This window comes from Marmota monax, unplaced genomic scaffold, assembly GCF_021218885.2.
Source record: "Marmota monax isolate L192 unplaced genomic scaffold, Marmota_monax_Labrador192_F-V1.1 WCK01_AAM20220418_F8-fsc00129, whole genome shotgun sequence".
Lineage (NCBI taxonomy): Eukaryota > Metazoa > Chordata > Mammalia > Rodentia > Sciuridae > Marmota > Marmota monax.
Window position 1 is genome coordinate 969,886 of NW_026693811.1, and position 27,057 is coordinate 996,942.

Sequence of the window (27,057 nt, forward strand, 5' to 3'; positions counted from 1 at the left end):
ATCCTTTACTATATACTTTCTTCACTTATAAGCTGTCAACCTTAATGGTCAGAACGGCTAATTTATAACATTATTAATGTTTTATAATTCAATTGGGCCACTGATGTTACTTAGCAATACATTAATTCTCCCAAGAGACCATTCCAAATAAAAAAAATGCAAGATATAAGGTACATACACCACACACACACACACACACACACACAATTAGTAGCTATATAAGATTTAACAAACTAACTCTTGGCCAAGTAATCACGCCTATAATCCTAGCTACCTGGGAGATGAGGCATGAAGGATTGAGAGTCTGAAGCCAAACTGAGAAAATAAGTGTGAGACCCTGTCTCAAAATAAAGAAGTAAAAAGAGCTGGGGATGTAGCTTAGTTGCGAAGGGCTTATTTGTCATGTGTAGGACCCTAGGTTGTATCCCCAGGACTTCGAACAAAAAAACTCTTTCTAGAAGACACTACCTCAAATTCCTTAAAAAGGGAATCTAGAGGGGATACACACACACACACACACGCACGCGCGCACGTGTACACATACACCATGCACATATGTGTACACATACGTTTATACACACATATATACATACATTTACTTTTCATTTCATTTTATTTTTATTTTTTGGTGCTGGGTAATATACTCAAGGACTTACCCTAGTACACACTTTCCCACAGAGCTATACTCCCAGGCCTGAGAGGTACTTTAAAAATGAGTTCAGACTGCAGGGTGTGGTGGTGCATGCCTGTAATCCCAGTGATAGGAGGTTGAGGCAGGAGAATCAACTGGGACCAGCAAAGCTAAAAAGACCCTGTCTCAAAATAAAAAATAAACTAGGTGCGGTAGGCATGTCTATAATTCCAGGAGCTCAGGACATTGAGGCAGGAGGATTAAGAGTTCAAAGCCAGCCTCAGCAATTTAGCCAGGCGCTAAGCAACTGTGTGAGACCCTGTTTCTAAATAAAATACAAAATAAGGCTGGGAGATGTGGTTCAGTGGTCAAGTGCCCTTGAGTTCAATCCCTGGTATCAAAACAAACAAATAAATAATAAAATCAAAATAAAAAGGGCTGGGAATATGGTTCAGTGGTTAAGGAACCCTGAGTTCCATCCCTGGTACCAAAAAAAAAAAAAAAAGTTCACAGATGGGGATGGGGTTGTGGCTCAGTTGTAGACTGCTTGCCTAGCATATGTGAGGCACTGGGTTCAATTCTCAGCACTGTAGATAGATAGATAGAAAGAATGAAAGGCAATCAACAACTAAATAATATAGATTTTTTAAAAAAAAATCTTCACAGATAAAAGTTCCAATTTTGAAAAGAACATACAATATGGTAATTGGCAATTTCATCTATTAGACAAAAGGAACAAATTGTCTAGCTCTGTTGAACTCCTCAGAACCATGGTGGATCAGTGAACATTTACTCTCTGCTCAGAGGTACCCAGTATATTAGTCAAATTAGTAGAAATAAAGAGTTCACATATTCTTAGTAGATGATCTGATACACTTATGTAATGAATACCAAAGACTGAAGATGCTTATGCTAATATCCATTCAGATTTAGAAACATGCTTTGTTCCCCACCCCTCTACTTCTCCTGGATACAGAGTTTGTAAGTGGATCAATAAATTCTTTTATAAAACAACTAATCCAAATAATATATAAGGTTGTCCCACAACTCTTAGAATGTTTCTCTTGGGAAGTGTCCAAGAAGAACATCATATTGTCAGACTTCAGAGTAACCTAAAAATTCTTCACCTCATTTTTATCACATAGACCCTTTGACTTTTTTTCTTTTTGTCTATATGTTATCCTGTTATATTAGACATTATTATTTCATTTTCCATATAAATAACCATTCTAAACTTTGATGGATTGCTTTTCTCCCCTCCCCCCCCCGCCCCTGCTTTGGCAGATTAGTATTCTTGTGGCAAGAAAAATAGTGATTTTGCTTTAAAACATAAGACTGCTTAAAATGAATGGAAAATATCAGAATTTATGGCATACATTTCAAAAATGTTGAAAATAAAATGATATAACAATTGTGTATGTACTTAAGAATTACAATTTAGTTAATTTATATAATATACCATAAAAAATACACAAACTATAGCCTTGTAATTGCTAAATCCAAATGATCTCACCCTATATAAACAATTTTCAACAGCTGTCAATATTATCTTTTTTTTTCCCAATAAATCTTCCATGTGAGAAAGTAAGCCAAAAACAATTATACAATTTTGACTAAAATAGGAAAGATAGAAATCAGACGGCACTGCATCCTGTACAGAATCCTGGGACCTTAGAATCCTTGTGGAAATACAGGTGCCAGAGATCCCAATAAAAGTGAAGTTTTTTTCCAGGGATAAGCTGCATCTACTTAATATTTTAGAAGGAAAGGACAAGGTATAGATTCCTAACTCCTTCAGTTGCTTGAGACTCTTGGGGAATGCTTGCCAACTAATCTGCAATGTACACTTGTACAACATATACTTGCATATGTCTGGGGGTTTCCCTAGAGCAAGTGGGTTATAAAATTCTTAAATCTTTTTTTTTTAATAAATTCTTTTTAGTTGTAGTTGGACACACTACCTTTATTTTATTTATTTATTTTTATGTGGTGCTGAGGATCAAACCCAGGGCCCAGGGCCTCATATATGCTGGGAGAATGCTCTACTGCTGAGCTATAACCCCAGCCCTCAAATCTTACATCTTAGCCGGGTGTGGTGGTGCATGCCTATAATCTCAGCAATTTAGGAGACTGAGGCAGAAGATCTAGTTCAAAGCCAGCCTCAGCAAAAGTGAGGCGCTAGGCAACTCGGTGAGAACCTGTCTCTAAATAAAATACAAAATAGAGCTGGGATGTGTCTCAGTGGTTGAGTGGCCCTGAGTTCAATCCCTGGTTTCATAAATAAATAAATAAATAAATAAATAAAAAAGGGCTGGGGATGTGAATGCAGCTCAGAAGTAAAAGCACCCCTTGGTTCAATTCTCAGTACCACAAAACAAAACAAACACTCTTGCACTGGAGAAGTCCTTGGACTGAATATGGCCTGAGGATCTTTTTCTTTATGTTCAAGTCTTTGAAACTTGATGAGTGATTATTTAGCCAGTAACCATGAGGTATACACTTCTCTATTTTCTTTATAAATGGGATCAATTGATTGACTTACATAGCTAGGTATGATTTTGATAAATGGTTTATTTGTTATTTTAAAGCATCATGATGAACCTATGGCTTTTCAAAGATTCAAGTGATTCCAGTTATTGTAATCAATGGTTCTTCTTTAAGAATCTGAATTGTCAAAATTTGGCCAACAAAAGATCTTTTAAGTTGGCATTTTTGTCACAATTTTCAGATAGCTTGGGAAGTACTCTTTATGTTTTGGGGAGTTGTACTAGGAATTGATCCTAGGGCTACACGTATGCTAGACAACTAAGCCACATCCCCAGCCTGGAAAGTGTTCTTTTTCACACAATAATATCGTATAGACCAGTCTTATCTTCTCATGCTAGAAACATGGGAGTGACTATCTCAAAAAAACGCTGGCTTCCATGTGTGGGTCATTTGGAAAAGGCCAAGAAGCAAGATTCTTGAATTCAAAGGGTCTCAGTTCCATCACTAAAATGAAGTCGCAATTACAATAATATTTTAGCACTTTAAGCTTATAAATCATGTTTTGAAAAAAGTTGAAATAGTTAACATAGAAATTATTCTACTAATTTCCTTATCCAATATTTGGCTTGGATTCAAACAGGGATGGGGTGTAGGTCAATGATAGAAAGCTTGACTACTGTGCTTAAGGCCCTGGGTTAGATCCCCTACACTTCAATAACCTCACTAATTTCATGAAAATAAACACCACAGATTAACAATTTTAGAAGTCATCATTTTGTGTGTCAAGTTATTCTCTCTGTTCAGTCAGGAAGATATTTTATCAAATTCTTTGGTAACTGAAGTATAGAGGTCAGAAAGATAACACTCTTCTTGGGCTGGGGATGTAGCTCATTGAAAGAGAGGTACTCAGCATGCACAGACTTCTAGGTTGATCACCAGTACCATGAGAAAACAAAACAAAACACCCTCTTTCTCTCCAAAACTGTACCTCCCCCCAAAAAAGTATGTAACTTAGGCCTGGTGGAACTCTCATTGATGTGGGCTATACACTGCTAACAAGAAAAACATTTTCTTTCACTTTACATATTTAATTTACTTTGCTGTTAGAAAATTTTTATTAAACCATTGTTTCATTCTGACCTCCATCCAAAAAGTTTCCATTAGAACGGTCACTCATACTTCTTTCCCTATCTCTCATATGTCAGTAACCAGTTGCAGGAAATAAAAATTTCTGTTTTAAACAGAAAGAATTTTTTTTCACTTTTCTTTTTTTGGGGATGGGACAGTAGCGGTAAAAAATTACCCAGGGGTAATTTAACTGAGCTATATTCCCAGCCCTTCTGATTTTTTATTTTGAGACAAGAGTTTTACTGACTTGCTTTAGGCCTTGCCAGGTTGTTAAGGCTGGCCTTAAACTTTCCATTTTCCATGAATTTTTCTCTTTTCTCTTCTGTGTGTATGTGTGTGTGCGCACGCGCGCATGTGCGTGTATGTTTTACTGGGAACTGAATTCAGGGCCTCACACAAAATGCTCTATCACTGAGATACGTTTCCCAACCGTTTTTTTTTGAGACAATCTGAATAAGTTGCCCAGGCTAACCAAAAACTTGTAATCCTCCTGCATCAGCTTCCTGACTAGGTGGAATTACAGTTGTGTGTCACCATGCCCAGTTTTGCTATCATTTTTCTAACTTCTTAATATAGTTTTTTATATCAGAGATTTTTAAATTTTCTTCTTCTTTTGTAATATGTGCATATAAGGCTCCAAATTTTGCTCTGAGGAATGTATTGCACAAGTGTATTTGTTTACTTTAGGGATGGGGACTGAACCCAAGAACGTGCCCATGACAAGCTCTACCACTAAGCTACTCTCCATCCCCAGCACCCTCAAATTTTGATATATCTTATTTTAGTTATTATTCACTGGAAGGCAATGTTTTTCCCCCATAGTTTATGCTTTGACTCAAGAACTCTGACTTACAGCCAAACATGCCTGTAATTCTTGCAATATGGGAAACTGAGGCAGGAGGATCCCATATTTCAAGGCCAACCTCAGCAATTTAGCAAGACCCTATCTCAAAATAAACATTAAAAAGGGAGTGGGCGCTGAGAGTGTAGCTCAGTGATAACAGTGCTCCTGGATTAAATCCCCAGGACCACCAAAAAAAAGAATAAAATAAACAAACCAAGAAGCAATATATGGTTTAGGGATGGTACCTGAGTGGCAGAGCGCTTCCCTAGCATACATAAAGCCCTGGGTTCAATCCTTTACCCCATGGTTTAGTCAATCATTCTGTCTTGGTAGATGTTCAGATTGTCTTCAGTCTGTTAGTCTTCTAAATAGGATTAAAATAAATAGCCTTTTACATAAGTCATTCTTCATGTTTTTTCTGATATGCAGATGCTAATTCACAGGGGAGGGGGGGTGCCAGGGAAGAATATAATTATTTTAGGTAGAAGGGACTGAAGGAAGGGGAGGGAGTGGATAGGAAAGATAGTGAATGAAACAGACATTATCTTATATACATTTATGATTGCATGACTGATGTGATTCTATAACAAATACAATCAGAAAAAATGAGAAATTATACTCCACTTATGTATGATACATCAAAATGCATAAATGCTTTCTACTGTCATGTATAACTAATTAGAAAAAATAAAAAAAATTTTAAATAAGTCATTCTTCATATTTTACAATTAAATTATGCCATATACTCTTAAAAATGGAATGGCTACTTGAAAGAGTAAATTTATTATATATAGAAAATTAAACGCCTTTTCACAGGATAAAAAGAATTTATATTCCTGTTAGTAGTATATGAGAATGCCTGCTTCCCGATAGCCTCACCAACAGTTGAAAATTCTGCCAATTTCATAAAGTAAGAAATTGTAGGATATGAGGGCAATCTAGCTGTGACATCTGTCACCCCATTAACCGCCCGGTTGATTCAGCTGATTTGGCTGGCTAGGCAGTGTCCCCTTTCTCCCTCACCACTCCATGTGCGTCCCTCTTCAAGTTGCAAGCCCCTCTCAAAAGTTGTGAGCTCCTCCCGAAGTTGCCTGCTTGAAGAGGGCAAACTTTTCAATAGGGGAGGTCCATTCTTCAGTTAAGGGTATAGAAGTAGCTATGCTCACCTGCTAGAACCTCCAAAAAGTTCTCAAGAAATTGTATATTAGTGTACTTTTAATTCTTATCTTTTTTACTATGACTAAATTTTAGCATTTATTCTTTTGCTTAAAAGCATTTTGTTTGTTTTGTGGTGCTAGGGATGGAACCCAGGGGCTCATACATGTTAGACAAGTGCTTTACCAACATTTTGTCTTTTTATTTGAAGTTTGTTTATATCTCTGGTTCCTTTTCCCACAGAGTTATTGTACATTTTAAAATTTCTTTTCAGCAACTCCGAACATAATACATAGACAATAACTCTTATTTGTGGGAAAAAATTACTAATATTTTTCCAGTTGTCATTTGTCTTTTTAATTTTGTTTACCATGTATTTATTATGTGATATTATCATTTCTCATAAAATAATCAACAAATAATTAGATAATATGGAAGAGAAACATCTATTTAAATAGCAATAAAAAGCCTAAGGGCTGGAAGTGTGGTTCGGTGTATCTAGCATGTATGTGGCCCTGGCTTCCATCCCTAGCAAGATATCTTGAATAAAGTAAAAATAAACATGCAGAATCTTCATGAAGAAAATCTTAAAACTCCAAATATTAATAAAAGTAGATTTGAATGTAAAAACATACCTCAGTCATCAGTAGAATAATTCAACTTTATAAAGACATTAATTCTGCTAAAATGAATTCATAAATATGTGGTCCAAAAATGAACAAGTTCATTTAAAAGTACAAATCAAAAGATAAGTATGTAAATATAGCAGAAAAACCTAAAAAATAAGTAAACTTTCAATAAATAATGTTTGGATAACTGTATTGCCATCTGGGAAAAGATAATAGTTGGATCCATACTTTACACAATACACAAGCATAAACCCCAAATGGACCTGAGATCCAAATGTTAATAAACTATTCCAAAGTGAAAGAAGACACAGGTTAATTCTCCCACAGGTATCTCTCTCCCTTTTTCTCCCTCCCTCTTCTTTCCAGTGCATGCTCTACCACTGAGCTATATACCCTTAGCACTCCTATTTAGTAGGAGTACTGGGGATTGAACTGAGGGGTGCTTTATCATTGAGCTATATATATCCCCAGCCCTTTTTATTTTTTTTATTTTGAGACAGGGCCTCACTAAGTTGCTGAGACTGGCCTTAAACCTGTGAACTTCCTGCCTCAGTTTACTGAGTGGCTAGGATTAAAGGTGTGTCCCACTGCAAGTAGCCTCTTGATTTCTTTTTAATTTAGGTGTTGGGAAAAGTTTTATAAAATAGAATTAAAAATCCAGATATGCTTAAGCAAAGACAGATAAATATGATATATAAAAATAAAAAACTTGCAAAAAAACACCATAAGTTCAAAGACCAATGTCAAACTAAAAAAATATCTGCAACATACACACAAATGACAAACTAAAAAATGTATCTGCAACATACACCACAGATAAAAGGCTAATATTCCTGATACGTAAAGATCACTTAGATAATCAAGGGAATATGTCCCAAACTTCAATTTTTAAAAAGTCTTAACAGATGATTTAGAAAAATAATATAAAATAGCTCTTAAACATATGTAAATGTGTTCAGCTTCACTTTCATAAGACAAATGCAAATTAAAATGACACATTCCTCACATATAAGACCAGTTAAAAACTCAAATGTTTCACAATAAATTTGTTGATGAGGTGTTGGGAAAATAGGAATTTACCCCTTGCTGGTGGGAATACAAAATGTTATTATCTCTAAAAACAAAAATTTGGCAATGTCAAATAAAAGAACATGGGTGTTTATCTCTAATAATCCAATTTCTAGGATTTGCCATGAAAATATATCTCCACAAGTGTAAATATACATATATACAAGTCATGAATTATTTATGTTATTATTTATAATTGCAGAACTGGAAAAAAATATGTTAATAAGTTGGCTGGTTAAAACATAGAATATCAACATACTGAACATCATAAATTATGTAGCTATAAAAAAATGATGAAGGTGCTGGGGTTGTGGCTCGGTGGTAGAGTGCTCACCTTGAACCTCGCTGGGTTCAATCCTCAGCACCACATAAAAAATAAATAAATAAAATAAAGGTATAAAAAAAATGATGAGGACTGGGGATATAGCTTGATAGTAGAGCACTTGCCTAGCATACGTGAGGCCTTGAGTTCTGTCCCCAGTACCACCACCAAAAAAAAAAAAAAATCTCTTTGAACTAACAAAAAGTGATTTCCAGGTAAATTCTACATATGAGGTAAAAAAAAAAATTAAAAGAATAAAAAAGTATATATACTTAACAACTCACTTCTCTCAAAGAAATAAGACAAAGTAAGAATAATTACATGGAAAGATATATATATATCTGCATATTTCTAAAACAAAACAACACAAAAATATAACAATAAGCAAAGAAGAACATATAAAAGCACAGATGATTTCATTCTTAATTCAGAAGCTTATTTTTCCCAAATCTAGATTATCACAACATTCAAAAAGATAAACATAAGTACTTGTATGGATTGGTTCATGTTTTATTCTTTTCCAGGAACTATACTCAAGGCTTTATCGAGTTAAAGCCTAGGAGAGAGAAAAATGCTGTATTGTTTACATCCCCACCTAGTGGTCTTTAAATTTTTGTTCTACATAGTATTAAAAAAATGAATACTTCAGGGGCTGGGGCTCAGTGGCAGAACCTTGCCTAGCACGTGTGAGGCACTGAGTTTGATCCTCAACACCACATAAAAGTAAACAAATAAAATAAAGGCATTCTGTCCATCTACAACTACAAAATTTTTTTTAAATGAACATTTAAAAAATGGAAACCCAAAAAAGTTATTTGGAAAAACACAGAATGACCAAAAACTTATAGCCAGAGGGATACTATATTATCTATTCTTATTCTATTACAATTAGGAAATTAAATGGTATGTTAGGGACTATGTCAAGTCACCAGAAAAATCATGGAGTATTTTCTTGGAATGTCTTCTTTACTTAATGCTAAATAATTTAAAACATTTGTGTATCAACATTGTAGAGTAAAATGCTTATTAGGAGTATTTTAGTTTGAGAAACATAGGATCCAAACTTCTCAATCTATAGAAAAATAATCTGATGACCCAGGCAATTAAGTTACTTGATCAAGTACTCTCAACTAGACACTAATAGAGCAGTGTCAATAATGCAGATGGTTTTATACCTATTCCATTACAAAACACCATCAAAGTCATGAGACATTAAATACTAAACCCTAATGCCAAATCACAATCTGTTTTCACTTTGCAGGGTTTCTTAGAGCTTTTATTCTAATCCCTAGAACTTTCCTTTCACTCCATATTACACCATGCTTACAACCTGAAGCTAATTCAAAGTAGTATTCTACACTCTTTAAAAATATGTTCAAGGGCTGGGGTTGTAGCTCAGTGGTTGAGCACTTGCCTCCCATGTGTGAGGCACTAGGTTCAACCCTTAGCACCACATTAAAAAAATAAATAAAATAAAGATATTTTAAAAAAATACATGCAATGTAACATCATGTACATCCTTAAGAATTGGACTATAACAATAAGATCTATTCCATGCTTATATAATTATGATATCAAAATGTATTCTGCTGTCATGTATAACTAAAAAGAACCAATAAACTTTAAAAAAAAATGGTGTAACAAAATTGACTTTTGGGGGGATGGTAAATAGTTCTAGGAATTTAAAAACATTTATAGGGATTGGGGTGTAGCTTAGTGGTAGAGTGCTTGCCTAGCATGCTCAAAGCCCTGGGTTTGATCTTCAGAACTGAAACAACAAAAACATTTATAGACTCATGTAACTTCTACCACAATAAGGATATAGAACACTTCTATCAGCCCCCTCTGCCCCACAAAATCTTCTGTACTACACTTTTATCACACCGTGACTAATAACTGGTATCCACTGATCTGTTAAGGTTGGTCTTGTCAAGAGTTGCTTATAAATGTAATCACAGTATGCAACCTCTGAGAAAAGCTTCTATCATTATGCCTTGGAAATTCACTCTAGTTGTTTAAAGTATCAATAGTCCATTTCTTTTCATTGCTGAGCAATTTTCTTTGGTACAGGATATCATACAGTATTAAAGTGTAATATCATAGTTTATATATACATTCAGCCATTGAGAACATTTGAGTTGTTTTCAGTTTGGGGAAATTATGAATAGGGGAGTTATAAGCATTTAGGCTCTTTTCTAATTTTTTTTTGTTCTTAATGGAACATTTATTTTATTTTATATATATGCAGTGCTGAGAATCAAATCCAGTGCCTCACACATACTAGGCAAGCACTATACTACTGAGCCACAACCCCAGCCCTTTTCTAATTTTTAAATATAGGTGCTTTACTATTTCCTAATTCTGATATTTACATAGAATGTGATATGAAAGTGTACTTTCATACCAGTAATTTTTAAATTTTGAGACAGGGTCTTGTTAAATTGATAAGGCTGGCTATGAATTTGAGATCCTCCTGCGTCAACCTCTGAAGTAGCTGGGATTATAGGCATGGGCCATTATGCCTGGATGAGAGGGATAATTTAAATAAAAACTTTCAATAACTAATGTGATTCATCACTACTCAGGAATTAGCATTAATTATTTCCACTTATATATATAGAAAAAGTGAAATAAGATTGAATAATCAAACTGCCTTCACACAGAACATATAATTTACTTAAAAACTTTAGAAGGGAATGATGAATACTTGGGTCACTATTCCTTCTGTGCACAGCAAATATCAATAATCGTTCAAGCTGGGTGTGGTTGTGCATTCCTATAATCCCAATAACTCAGGAAGTAGGAGTACTGCAAGCTCAAAGTCAGCCTCAGCAATTTATCAAGACCCTCAGCAACTTGGTGAGAACTTGTTCTAATATAAAAAAAATTTAAAAGACTACAGTGTTATTTCAGTGGTAAAGTGTTGCTGGCTTAAATCGCTGGTACCCAAAAAACAAAAACAAAAATCATTCAAAGCTATAAAGCTTAATGTGGCCTCAGAATGCTTAATGCATAGATCTAACTAATGCAGGTACTACTACATAATCAGAACTGGGACTTCTATTGTAACACTTTTTTCATCCCTGACTTAGGAGAAATTATTTTCAGAAAACTCTAATGTCAGGCTGGGGTTGTGGCTCGGTGGCAGAGTGCTTGCCCAGCATGTATGAAGCAATGGGTTGGATTCTCAGCACTACATAAAAATAAATGAATAAAATAAAGGTTCATCAACATCTAAAAACTATTTCTAAAAACCCTCCAATGTCTATAAAAATTACAGTACTTCTAAGGAAAAAACAGTGTTCTATAGTATTCTTAATCCTGGATCTATTATGTTACAAATATGCGATTTTTCTCAATTGAGCAAGAAAAACTGATAGCATAGTTTAAACAGTCATCAATCAGAACAAACAAAATCCAAAGTATCCAAGAGAAAAGAGTATAATCTTAGCAAAAGAAGGACAAAGAGGGGAAGGACAAGAAAGTTGCAACCTATTGAGAAATTTTTTTAAAAAATTCTTTTAAGGTGCTAGGAAACCAACCCAGGCCTTTGTGCATAGTAGACAAGTTTTCTATACTAAGCTACATCTCCATCAATAAAATTCTTTTTTATCATTATATTAAGATAACTCTTCCAGCTTCCTATCTTACACTTATTGATAATACATCTGTGCTTTTATGTCTTTATACTACTTATTTGTTAAATACCAGGGTTAAATTCTAATAAAATAAGTACATAGACATGCTTCCTGTATTTCAAACAGAATAACAATGGCAGATAAATTTTAAAGTAGGAAACCAATACCTATAATCAGGTTCAAAGCTAAAATAAACATATCTGTACAAAAAACTGAAGAGTAATACAAATTAACAAATGATACCTTATACATCCTAGTGTTATCCAATCCAAAACAAGCAGAGATAGTGCAATAACTATCACTAAATATGTTATATGTGTTAATAAGGAATAGACAAAGGCTCACTGAAACTAGATACAGAAATGGTACAAGAATAAGGATATATTTATTGGCTGTTAATCCCTACTCCAAAAGAAAGCCATAGGAAGAAGATGGCGGCGAGGGGAGTCCATTGCCCCCGTGTGCCGCGTCACTGTGTGGGAGAATGACGAGTCAGGACGGATAAAGGCTATCTTGTTAGGAATTTCCAGCAATATTGGGGTGCTCCGGAAACTGGAGGAAGGATTTCCATCGCACGAGGATCGGCTACGGGGGCTCAAACGTGAGAGATTTGTCCGCACGGAGGGTCACACTGCTTATTCAGCAAATCGCCCCGTGGCTAGAGTCTGCAGAGCGCGCTGGGAAACGAGGAGATAGCGACGCAGGGATACAGCGCTGCAGATTCTGCCAGCCGTGCAAGCACCGTACTCAGTGCTGAATTCTGGGTTCGAGACGGGGGAAGGAAGCGGTCCAATTCGGTTCTCCACACCAGTCAGACCACAGAGGAGGCCAGCGGCCACCATCTTGGAGAGCTGACGTCACCATCCCTGTTTTCGACTGACCGCAGCTCATTCAGCCATAGAACAGGTAATTCAGGCTGCCATTCGCCTGCGGCTTGCAGACAGATTACTCAGGCTCAGTGCTAAATAACCCGCGGAAACTGCTTCTTGGAGCCTGCTCTTACCAGAGCATACACCGAGCACGGAGCGGCCGAGTTCCGGCTCCCGGAACTGCTCTGCCCCAGGGCTAAGGAGCCCACGGAAACTGCTTCTCGGTCCGGGTCCTGCTGAGTACTGTAGAGGTAAATACCAACCGAGCCTTCGTGGGCAGTGGCAACAGGACTGAGACGGGGCCTGTGAGGGCCGGTCAGGACTCACCCGTTGCTTTGGTCACCCGGCAAAGGGAACAAAATGTTGCCATTCGCATTGGATACCTACATTGGAAGAGATCTGATGTCATCAGAAAGCAGCCGAGGAGAGAACTTCATCAATACCGGCGGCGACAGAAACAGTTGGTCTCCTGGTAGGGAGGGTGAGTCACAGACACCCGAGTCTCTCTCGCTTTGTCGTCGAACCAGAGGGGAGGAGCCGGGCCGCCGCCCGCGCCCGGAGCAGGCCCAGCGGCTCGCTGCCGTGGTGGTCGCGTGACCCCAATTGGAGAGAGGGAGGAGCGGAGCCGCCACCCGTGCCCACAAGGTGGGCAGACCTGCGACCAACTGGTGGAACAGGCCCAGCGGCCGGCCGGGGTGGTAGGCACGTCACGTCAATTGGAGTAGGAGCAGAGCAGAGCCTTCGCCCGCGCCTGGAACAGGACCAGCGGTCCGCGGGTGTGGTAGACAAGTCACACCAATTGGAGGGGGGGCAGAGCAGAGCCGCCGCCCGCGCCTGCAGGGTAGGCAGACCTGCAACCGACAGGCAGATCAGGCCCGGTGGACTGCCGGCGTGGTACACTCGTCACTCCAATTGGAGTAGGGGCACAGCAGAGCCGCCGCCCGCGCCCGGAACAGACCCAGTGACCTGCCGGCGTGGTAGTCACAACACCCCAATTGGAGTAAGGTCAGAGCAGAGCCGCCGCCCGCGCCTGCAAGGTAGCCAGACCTGCGACCAAGCAGCAGAACAGGCCCAGGGGTCTGCGGGCGTGGTAGACACCTCACACCAATTGGAGGAGGGGCAGAGCAGAGCCGCCGCCCGCGCCTGCAAGGTAGGCAGACCGCTGCCCGACCCTGCAACGGAGACTTTTCAACTATACAAGAGCAATATAAATATATAGGGGAAAGAAACATTTCAAAAACACGACAGTTTCACCAAGCAGAAAGAAACGCAAGCAGTATGAAAAGACAAGGAAAGAAAGGACCACAAGCAATGCAGGCTAACGCAACTTTAGAAGAGGTAACAGCTGCAGCAGATGGAATGTCAGATAAAGAATTCAGGATATACATGCTTCAGATGATCTGGAGTATCAAGGAAGACATTAGACAGCAAAATCAGACAATGAAAGATCACTTCAACAATGAATTACACAAACAAATCCAGGAAGCAAAGGATCAACTATACAGGGAGATAGAGGTTATAAAAAACAAACAAACAGAAATCCTAGAAATGCAGGAAGCAATAAACCAACTTAAAAACTCAATGGAGAATACTACCAGCAGAGTAGAACACTTAGAAGATAGAACATCAGACAATGAAGACAAAGTATTTCAACTTGAAAAGAACACAGACAGCTCAGCAAGACTGTTAAGAAACCATGAGCAGAACATCCAAGAAATATGGGATAACATTAAGAGACCAAACTTAAGAGTCATTGGGATACAGGAAGGTATAGAACTCCAAACCAAAGGAATGAGCAATCTATTCAATGAAATAATACGAGAAAACTTCCCAGACTTGAAGAATGAGACAGAATCCCAAATCCTAGAAGCCTACAGGACGCCGAATGTGCAAAATCATAAGAGATCCACACCTAGACACATTATAATGAAGATGCCCAACATACAGAATAAGGAGAAAATTTTAAAAGCTACAAGAGAAAGGAAGCAGATTACATTTAGGGGTAAGCCAATCAAGATAACAGCTGATCTTTCAACACAGACTCTGAAAGCTAGAAGATCTTGGAATAACATATTTCGAACACTGAAAGAAAATGGGTTCCAACCAAGAATTGTGTTTCCAGCGAAATTAAGCTTCAGGATGGAAGATGAAATTAAAACCTTCCACGACAAACAAAAGTTAAAAGAATTTGCAGCTAGAAAACCATCTCTTCAAAACATCCTCAGCAAAACATTACAGGAAGAGGAAATGGAAAATAACAATGAAAACCAACAGTGGGAGGTAGGACAGTAAAGGGGGGGAAAATAATCAAAGAGGAAAACAAACCATATTTAGTAACAGAAATAAACAAATATGGCTGGAAGAACAACCCATATCTCAATAATAACCCTAAATGTTAATGGCTTAAACTCACCAATTAAGAGACACAGGCTAGTAGAATGGATCACAAAACAAGACCCAACAATATGCTGCCTACAGGAGACGCATTTGATAGGAAAAGACATACATAGGCTGAAGGTGAAAGGTTGGGAAAAATCATATCACTCATATGGACTTCGGAAACAAGCAGGAGTGTCCATACTCATATCAAATAAAATAGATTTCAAGCCAAAGTTAATCAAAAGGCATAAAGAGGCACACTACATACTGCTTAAGGGAACCATACACCAACAACACATAACAATCATAAATATATATGCCCCAAACAATGGTGCAGCTATGTTCCTCAAACAAACTCTTCTCAAGTTCAAGAGTCTAATAGACCACCATACAATAATCATGGGAGACTTCAACACACCTCTCTCACCACTGGACAGATCTTCCAAACAAAAGTTGAATAAGTATACTATAGAATTCAATAACACAATTAATAACCTAGACTTAATTGACATATATAGAATATACCACCCAACATCAAGCAGTTACACTTTTTTCTCAGCAGCACATGGATCCTTCTCAAAAATAGATCATATATTATGTCACAGGGCAACTCTTAGACAATATAAAGGAGTAGAGATAATACCATGCATCTTATCTGATCATAATGGAATGAAACTGAAAATCAACGATAAAAGAAGGAAGGAAAAAGCATACATCACTTGGAGAATGAACAATAGGTTACTGAATGATCAATGGGTTATAGAAGACATCAAGGAGGAAATCCAAAAATCTTAGAGATAAATGAAAACATAGACACAACATATCGGAATCTATGGGACACACTGAAAGCAGTTCTAAGAGGAAAATTCATTGCTTGGAGTTCATTCCTTAAAAAAAGAAAAAAACAACAAATAAATGATCTCATACTTCATCTCAAAATCCTTGAAAAAGAAGAGCAAAACAACAGCAAAAGAAGTAGAAGGCAAGAAATAATTAAAATCAGAGCTGAAATTAATGAAATCGAAACAAAAGAAACAATTGAAAAAATTGACAAAACTAAAAGTTGGTTCTTTGAAAAAATAAACAAAATCGACAGACCCTTAGCCATGCTAGCGAAGAGAAGAGAAGAGAGAACTCAAATTACTAGCATACGGGATGAAAAAGGCAATATCACAACAGACACTTCAGAAATACAGAAGATAATCAAAAATTATTTTGAATCCTTATACTCCAATAAATTAGAAGATAGTGAAGGCATAGATAAATTTCTTAAGTAATATGATCTGTCCAGATTGAGTCAGGAGGATATAGACAACCTAAACAGACCAATATCAATTGAGGAAATAGAAGAAACCATAAAAAGACTACCAACTAAGAATAGCCCAGGACCGGATGGGTATACAGCAGAGTTTTACAAAACCTTTAAAGAGGAACTAATACCAATACTTTTCAAGCTACTTCAGGAAATAGAAAAAGAGAGAGAACTTCCAAATTCATTCTACGAGGCCAACATCACCCTGATACCTAAACCAGACAAAGACACTTCAAAGAAAGAAAACTACAGACCAATATCTCTAATGAACCTAGATGCAAAAATCCTCAATAAAATTCTGGCGAATTGGATACAAAAACATATCAAAAAAATTGTGCACCATGATCAAGTAGGATTCATCCCTGGGATGCAAGGCTGTTTCAATATACGGAAATCAATAAATGTTATTCACCACATCAATAGACTTAAAAATAAGAACCATATGATCATCTCGATAGATGCGGAAAAAGCATTCGACAAAGTACAGCATCCCTTTATGTTCAAAACTCTAGAAAAACTAGGGATAACAGGAACATACCTCAATATTGTAAAAGCTATCTATGCTAAGCCTCAGGCTAGCATCATTCTGAATGGAGAAAAATTGAAGACATTCCCTGTAAAATCTGGAACAAGACAGGGATGCCCTCTCTCTCCACTTCTGTTCAACATAGTTCTCAAAACACTGGCCAGAGCAATTAGACGAAAGAAATTAAAGGCATAAAAATAGGAAAAGAAGAACTTAAATTATCACTATTTGCAGGTGACATGATTCTATACCTAGCAGACCCAAAAGGGTCTACAAAGAAACTATTAGAGCTAATAAATGAATTCATCAAAGTGGCAGGATATAAAATCAACACGCATAAATCAAAGGCATTCCTGTATATCAGCGACAAATCCTCTGAAATGGAAATGAGGACAACCACTCCATTCACAATATCCTCAAAAAAAATAAAATACTTGGGAATCAACCTAACAAAAGAGGTGAAAGACTTATACAATGAAAACTACAGAACCCTAAAGAGAGAAATAGAAGAAGATCTTAGAAGATGGAAAAATATACGCTGTTGATGGATAGGCAAAACTAACATCATCAAAATGGCGATATTACCAAAAGGTCTCTAAAGGTTTAATGCAATGCCAATCAAAATCCCAATGGCATTTCTTGTAGAAATAGAGAAAGCAATCATGAAATTCATATGGAAAAACAAAAGACCCAGAATAGCAAAAACAATGCTAAGCAGGAAGTGTGAATCAGGCGGTATAGCGATACCAGACTTCAAACTATACTACAGAGCAATAGTAACAAAAACAGCATGGTACTGGTACCAAAACAGGCGGGTGGACCAATGGTACAGAATAGAGGACACAGAAACCAATCCACAAAACTACAACTATCTTATATTTGATAAAGGGGCTAAAAGCATGCAATGGAGGAAGGATAGCATCTTCAACAAATGGTGCTGGGAAAACTGGAAATCCATATGCAACAAAATGAAACTGAATCCCTTTCTCTCGCCATGCACCAAAGTTAATTCAAACTGGATCAAGGAGCTTGATATCAAATCAGAGACACGCCGTCTGATAGAAGAAAAAGTTGGCTATGATCTACATACGGTGGCGTCGGGCTCCAAATTCCTCAATAGGACACCCATAGCACAAAAGTTAATAACTAGAATCAACAAATGGGACTTACTCAAACTAAAAAGTTTTTTTCTCAGCAAAAGAAACAATAAGAGAGGTAAATAGGGAGCCTACATCCTGGGAACAAATCTTTACTCCTCACACTTCAGATAGAGCCCTAATATCCAGAGTATACAAAGAACTCAAAAAATTAGACAATAAGAGAACAAACAACCCAATCAACAAATGGGCCAAGGACCTGAACAGACACTTCTCAGAGGAGGACATACAGTCAATCAACAAGTACATGAAAAAATGCTCACCATCTCTAGCAGTCAGAGAAATGCAAATCAAAACCACCCTAAGATACCATCTCACTCCAGTAAGATTGGCAGCCATTATGAAGTCAAACAACAAGTGCTGGTGAGGATGTGGGGAAAAGGGTACACTTGTACATTGCTGGAGGGACTGCAAATTGGTGCAGCCAATTTGGAAAGCAGTATGGAGATTTCTTGGAAAGCTGGGAATGGAACCACCATTTGACCCAGCTATTCCCCTTCTCGGTCTATTCCCTAAAGACCTAAAAAGCGCATGCTACAGGAACACTGCTACATTGATGTTCATAGCAGCACAATTCACAATAGTAAGACTGTGGAACCAACCTAGATGCCCTTCAATAGACGAATGGATAAAAAAAAATGTGGCATTTATACACAATGCAGTGTTACTCTGCATTAAAAAATGACAAAATCATAGAATTTGCAGGGATATGGATGGCATTAGAGCAGATTATGCTAAGTGAAGCTAGCCAATCCCTAAAAAACAAACGCCAAATGTCTTCTTTGATATAAGGAAAGTAACTAAGAACAGAGTAGGGACGAAGAGCATGAGAAGAAGATTAACATTAAACAGGGATGAGAGGTGGGAGGGAAAGGGAGAGAGAAGGGAAATTGCATGGAAATGGAAGGAGACCCTCAGGGTTATACAAAAGTACATACAAGAGGAAGTGAGGGGAAAGGGGAAAATAATACAAGGGGGAGAAATGAATGACAGTAGAGAGGGTAGAGAGAGAAGAGGGGAGGGGAGGGGAGGGGAGGGGGGATAGTAGAGGATAGGAAAGGCAGCAGAACACAACAGACACTAGTATGGCAATCTGTAAATCAATGGATGTGTAACTGATGTGATTCTGCAATCTGTATATGGGGTAAAAATGGGAGTTCATAACCCACTTGAATCAAAGTGTGAAATACGATATATCAAGAACTATGTAATGTTTTGAACAACCAACAATAAAAAAATTAAAAAAAAATAAAAGACAATAAAATCTTTTTTTTTAGAAAGAGTGAGAGAGTCAGTGAGAGAGAGAGAGAGAGAGAGAGAGAGAGAGAGAGAGAGAGACATATTTTTTTAATATTTATTTTTTAGTTTTTGTTGGACACAACATCTTTGTATGTGGTGCTGAGGATCAAACCATGCCAGGTGAGCGCGCTACTGCTTGAGCCACATCCCCATCCCCAAAGACAATAAAATCTTGAGGTTATATTCATTTATCAATTCATTTGGATGCAGTTGGTCTTTTGGGAGGGAATAAACTAGAGCCATCAATAAAATTTCCCTTGGGAAATTTGCGCTTCAAAATAGACAAAACCAGAACGCCTCCTGCTTCCAATAAAGTATGCTTTCATTATCACTGAATTTGGGGGCAAAGCAGAGTAAGGATACCTTTCCTCTGATTTTTAAAATACGCTTTTATATTTCAGGATCCTAAGCTTCCCCCTTCAGTTCTTCCCCCCCCCCCCAAAAAAAAAACTGGTTAGTTTCCAAAGGGCATCTATTGTTTCCTTTTTTTACCCAAAACTGCCTCCTTGAGTTCTTCACAAACTTGAAAGTCCTTTGTCTGTAGTATGCTGCGATCAATCAGTATTTCAAGAGAAACTTCTATGAACAATTTTAGGTCAATCATTTTAAACCTGTCACTAGCTCCTTCTCAGGTACAGTTTTTTCCAGTTAACTCTTGTTCTCCACCAAGGTTTACGCAAGTGATTGAATGGTGGCTGACTAGTATTTGGTATTATTTTCTGATTTACAGATAATTTTAAGTTGGAGCATTCTGGATAGTTTTATCTGTTCTTCTTTACTGTGTTTTAGAGGATGTATGGGGAGATTCAGATTAATTAATTAAAATGTATCTGTCATTACTTCAGCTACCCAATCTTTTAATATTTTAAAATATTTTTGTAAGTAGTTTGTTTTTCCTAGATGAAGAATTGTCAGGTTTTTAATGATCTGGGATTTGTCTACTCTACCATTGCAATGATATACTATATGTGGATAAAACTGAAAACAGCTGATCATTTGTTAATATAGTATAATTTTTTTCTGAAGATATTATACTCCTACTATAACATTTAAATATTCAAAAATCATGTATCTAATCAGAGATGACTACAGTAGAAAAAAAAGTTTCGGGTTCTCCACTACAAATTTTTTTTTTTATTTAAACATTCAAGTTAAGTAAGTAGTTTATCATTTAAGAGTATTTGGTTCACAATGTACACCAATTTTGCTTTTTTTTGTTTCATTTTTGTTTTAGAGGGGACTGAACTCAAAGGTACTCTACCACTGAGCTTAATCCCCAGCCTTTTTGATTCATTTTTTGAGAAAAGATCTTACTAAGTTTCCCAGGTTGGCCTCGAACTTGCAATCTTTCTGCCTCAGTCTCCGGTTTTGGCTGTTTTGAGGTTTGCTTACATGAAAAGAGCCTGTGGATAAAAACTAATGACCATGATACTGAAAATGAAATATAAAATGAAATTACTATATTCTTAAATATAAACATCATATATATATGATGGAGGATGGCAAGTTTGAGGCCAGTCTCAGCAGTTTAGCAAGACCCTGTCTCAAAATAAAATAAAAATATATTAATCTATACTTAACAAATTAGAATACTCATTGTATTGACATAGTTCTTTAAATTGCTGTGACTTAATATCTTTTAATTTATTCTGGGGGGCCGGGCCACAAGAACATTCCTTAGGTGTCACTACAGTGATTTCATTTTATATAAGAGTTAGATTTAATTAATGGGAATATGGAACAACTCGGTTTCCATCAGTTAAATAATATGTGATCTTAGGTAAATAACTTGCCTCTCTCAGTTTTGGTTTCTTCATATGAAATATATAACTAATTTAATCATATAAAGCCATCATAGGTTTTAGAAGAATTAATTAGTGTTTATAAAGTACTTCAAAATATCAGAATGGAAAGGCTTAATGCATATTACTAGAAATTATAATTTTGCCTAGTGTATGTTACAATGCTAACCACCAATGGTAGAACTCATTGTGGTATCTTGTGAAGCTCAGAGTTCTCCAACAATCTACTCCTCAACATAAAAATGTTTTATTATTAGAGGCTAGAGGTATAGCTCTGTGGTAGAGCACTTGCCTACTAGCATATGCAAGCCTTGGGTTCAATCCCTAACACCACAAAAAAAAATAATTTTTTTTGTTTTTGTTTTTTAACTAAAAGTTAACTGCTACTTCACATGCATAAGACTATTTTGCTCTTTCTAGAAAATGCCACTTATTTATTTAGTACATAGTTTTACAGTTTGCTTTTTCTCAATATAAAAAATACTTTAATATGAACTTCTCCTACTTCACATGTTGAGAATGTTTAGTTTAGAGTGGAGTGTGGCGGCATGGTGGTGCATGCCTATAATACTAGTGACCGGGGAGAATAAGCCAGGAGGATCACAAATTCAAGGCAAGCCTTGGCAACTTAGCAAGACCCTCTCAAAATAAAAAATAAAAAGGGCTTGGGAATGTGGCTCAGTGGTTAAGTGCCCTTGGGTTCATTCTCTGGTATCAAAACACACACACACACACACACACACACAGAGAGAAAAGAATGTTTAGTCCTTCCTATCATATTTTTATATGATAATGAGTTCATTCTTAATAATCCTCTGAATCAATGTTTTCTTTCTCTTTCTCAGTAGTTCCTAAAACCTATTCATTATTGTATCCAAAGCACTGGTAATAATTTTAATGTTTGTCATGGCTAGAAACATTTCTGATATAAAAAAGTATCTTGACTGAAGATTTATTAGCAACAAAAAAGTATTTGCTTGTCTTGAATATATTATTGGATATGGAGTATTACTAGATAATTACTACTTAACTTTTTAAGCAACTGAAAACCAAATAGCTAAGACAATAACATGTTTGCTTATTCTGTTAACATTTACTGAATACCTATACCTCGTAAGGACTGCCCTCTGGTAATTCCAGATACTAGAAGTAGCATGTGGTGACAAAGCAAAGAATATAGAAAGGAGTTAATCATACCCAGTACCCACATAGGGGCTAATAACATATAACTAAGGACAACTCTAGCTTCCCTTGTAAAACTGTGATGCCCTTTCATTTGAGGTTTTTAGGCTATATAGCAACTCAATGTTTAAGATGGCCTAAGCACATCAACACTACTATTAAAAGACTAGAGTTAGAAACAGACTTTGAATTTTCTAATTGTGTTCTTCATGAAACAGGCAATAAATTTCCGTGGATGCATGCTCTCTAATATTTTTCTCTGCACCTTGACTAATCAGTTACTCAGAATGTTACTTCTTGCCACCCATCTGAGTTCTACCCCTCTCTCTAGGTCTAGCTGTAACACCAGATCCATGAAGCCCTGTAATCCCAAGGACTAAGAAAAATGAACTGGAGGATGGCAAGTTTGAGGCCAGTCTCAGCAGTTTAGCAAGACCCTGTCTCAAAATAAAATAAAAAGGGTTGGAGCTGTAACTCAGTGGTATAGCACCCCTGGGTTCAATCCCCAGTACAAAACAGCAACAACAAAAAGAAAAAAACAAAAACAAACATATAGAAGGTATGTGTTACTATTATGGAACCACATAACATAGTAATGTGGTAGAGTATTTCCCTAACATGTGAGGCCTTGAATTCAATCTCCAGTGCTGCAAAACCAAACATAATGAAGGCATAAGGTTTCCAAAATATGTGTCCTACCAACTGAATTAAAGTAATGAATTTTTTAAAATTTATTTTAATTTTTTATAAATTTAATTCAAATCACAAACATAAGTAATCCTAAAGATTCCTATTGACTTATTTTCTTCTTTTTTGCAGTACTGAGCATTGAACCTAGGGGAACTGAACACTAAACAACATCCCTACCAGACCTCTCTCTTTTTTTGGTGGTACTGGACATTTAACCCAGGGGTATTCTACCACAGCTACACCCCCAGCCCTTCTTTATTTATTTATTTACTTATTTTAATATTTATTTTTTAGTTGTAGTTGGACACAATACCTTTATTTTATTTATTTTTGTGGGTGCTGAGGATCGAACCCAGGGCCTCGCATGTGCTAGGCGTGCTTTTCTACCACTGAGCAATAATCCCAGCCCCGCTTCCTTATTTTTATTTTGAGACAGGGTCTTGCTTAACTTGTGATCCTCCAGCTTTAGCCTTCTGAGTCACTGAGGTTACAAGCATGTGCCACCATGCCTAATTCCTATATTCCTTTTAGACAAATGTTTCTTTAAAAAGCTTTGAGAAGGCTGGGGATGTGTACCTCAGTGGTGCTTGCCTAGCATGTGGAAGGACCTGAATTTGACCCCTAGCATTACAAGAAAAGAAAAAAGGGCACAGTTGTAGCTCAGTGGCAGAGTACTTGCCTAGCATGTGTGAGGCACTGGGTTTGATCCTTAGTACCACATAAAAATAAACAAATAAAGGTACGCTATCCATCTATAACTATAAAATATTTTCTTAAAAAAGAAGTTAAAAGCTTTGAGAATTTTGCATTAATACTTTATTTGAATAAAGTATGTGAAGTTTCATGAATATACCATGAAAAAAAAGTTCTATATTTTAAATATAAGATTTTATAAACACTGTGTAACACTACCAAAAAGAAAAAAAGTACATTAAATTTGAAAAAATTAACTTGTGATAATGGTTATTTTAAAGATATTTGAATTATAAAGTATATTCAACCTAACCATTTAAATGATTTATTTAACTGGCATCTATAAAAATAGATTATTTTCTTCCTTTTAAATTCAAGGAAGATGTCATACACCTCAATTGCTATTAAAATACTCAGTATACAGGGGCTAAGGATGTGGCTTAGTGGTAAAACATTTGCCTAGTATGCATAAAGGCCTGGGTTCAATCCCCAGTAGCATCAAAAATAAATATTTAGTATAAAAAGTAAATATTTTAATCATTTTTTATTTTACTTGGTATTAAAATCTTCTATGTATTTATAGATGATAGTTTCTATTCCATTCATTATTATTTTGGGGGGTCACAATATCTTTATTTTATTTATTTATTTATTTATTATATATAGCTGAAGATCAAACCCAGTGCCTTACACATGCTAGGCAAGTACTCTACAACAGAGCTATAACCTCAGCCCCCGACTTCATTCATTATTGAAATAAAGTTTGATCATTCAAACATACTACTTTATTATTACATTAGTCCAGTTATGCCACTATAACAAAATACCACATACTGCGATTTTTAAATAAAAGAAACCTATTCTTATCGTTCTAAAAGCTAGGAAGCCCAAGATCTTCTTGTTGGCAAGATTGGTGTCTGGTAAAGGTTGCTTTCTGCTTCCCACAGGTGCCTTGTGTTGTATTCTTAGGCGGGGCAAATTGCTATGTCCTCCTCACCTAACAAAGCAGAAGGCAGTGAATCCACTCCTTCAAGTCCTTTTATAAGGGCCTTGACCTCATCCATGAAGGCTCTGCTCTCATGACTAAATCACCTCCTAAGTGCCCTACTTCTTACTACTATTACATTGGCCATTAAGTTTCAAAACAAATTTTGGGTGACATTCAGAACATATTATTTCTCTAATAACACTCAAAATTTACAAAATAATTATAAGAATAAATTCTGTCTCCTTGTAAATTTCACTTAAACAAATATTTTATACTAATGGAATAAAAATTTTCTTATTCTCATAAAGTGTTGTAATCTGTTTTCTTAAAGACACTCAAGTAAAATTTATATTAAATTTCTAGTTATATATATTTGATAGTTAAATATGTGATATAACTATGCCTAATGTTAACAAATTTTACTGACAAACATTTTTGATTAAGGAAACTATTACAACACTTACTTTTGATGTGCTAAACAGAATAATGGTTGGTCTCCAATAAAACTACAGAATAGGGGCTGGGGCTGGGGCTCCATGTTAGCACACTTGGCTGGCATGTGTGAGGCACTGGGTTTGATTCTCAGCATCACATATAAATACATAAAATAGAATAAAGGTCTATCAACAACTAAAAAAAAAAACACTACAGAACAAAATTTCTAAGCTATAACAATCAAAAAGAATATTTTATTTAACAAATGAAACCTAAATATAATTAATGTCAGTCACCAAGCTAAAAATTTATTGTAACATAAAATTTACATATATTTTCCAGTAAAAATTTTAAAACATAATATTTATAGACACAACATAGACACTATTCTTTTTTATTATTTCTTTTCTCATTAATTTTTATAAGTAATAATGAAGGCTACTCTCATAAATTAAAAAACAAAATTTGATTTTTAAAAGACATATTCTGTGTGTGTGTATGTGTGTGTGTGTCTGTCTGATACAGGTTCTCACTATGTTGCCCAGACTGGTCTTAAACTCCTATTGAAATGGTCCTCCTGCCTCAGTCTTCCAAGTAACTAGGATTTCAGGTACAAACCCTGTTGCCTGGCTTGGTCTCTTATTCTAAAGAACTGAGGACTTGTTTCTTCTGTTTTTGCTATCACTGTTTAACAAGTAAAAATAATTTGCTCACTTATCTGTATGAATTGATGGGTTACTACATAAAAATATTATTAAAAAATGTTATGAGACTATTTCACTACTAATTAAAATTTTATAATTGTGGGGAGGGGGGTGTGCTGGGAATTAAGCCCAGTGCCTCACACATGCCATGCTCTACCACTGAATTATATCCTATCCCCAGATCTATCAAGTATTTTTTAATAGTTGTTATCTGATTTTTAAAATTCTACTTTATAGTATATTCTTAAAATTGCTTTCTTACCTGCCTTATATTAATAATTCTGTACATTTCTTTCCAACTATAAATTCTTTTCCTGCATAAAGCAAGCTAAGAATGCATGCAAGGGTGATCTGTGCCAATTTTGCTATGAACAAAGCATAAATTCCACACTTGGTTCTGCTACCAAGAAAACAAAATTCTTCTAAATAAGGATTATAAAGCTGCTATTCAAAGTCTGAGAGTTTTTTTTTCCTCCCACTTTTGTTGATTTAGAAGCTAGGTGTTGTAGTATTCTTAGTCTTTTCTATATATTTATTTTTTAATAAAAGAATAAATGCTAAGTGTTTCTATGTAACTTTCTTCTAAGCATAAAGCTAAACACAGCAATTTTACTTCTGAACATTATCAAGAAGAATTATTAAATTTAACATAAAACTATTTGCCCAAATTATTTTATTTTTTAAAACATTTTTAAGAGACGTATTCTGCCAATATTTCCCAAGTTGGCCCCTATATTTCTATTTCAGCCTCCCAAACAGCTGGGACTATAGGTGAATGCCACTACAAGTGGCTTACCCAAACTTTTTCCAGGTTTTTTTAATCTACCCAATTAAAATTTTAATGCTGCTATTATTATTTTTTGGTGCTGGGGATTAAACCCAGGGTCTTGTGCACACTAAACACGTGCTCTATCACTAAGCTGTACCCTCAGCCTAAATGCTACAATGATTAATGCCTTATTTATTGAGACTGAAAATTATTAATAAAGCGTATTAAAATCCTGATAAACAACCTTACAAAAATTGTATTTTAGAACTACTCTAGTAATTTTTTTGTATTATTAGAAGTAATCATAAAATTTATGTAACAAAAAAATTTGGTTATTCACCTGAGATAAT

The 27,057-nt window shown here is 36.1% G+C and overlaps 1 protein-coding gene across 2 annotated transcripts in view; it reads right to left on the bottom strand.

Moving 5' to 3' along the window:
• Positions 1–27,057, bottom strand: part of Baz2b (bromodomain adjacent to zinc finger domain 2B) — a 361,835-nt gene that overhangs the window by 320,331 nt on the left and 14,447 nt on the right. The window lies entirely within an intron of this gene.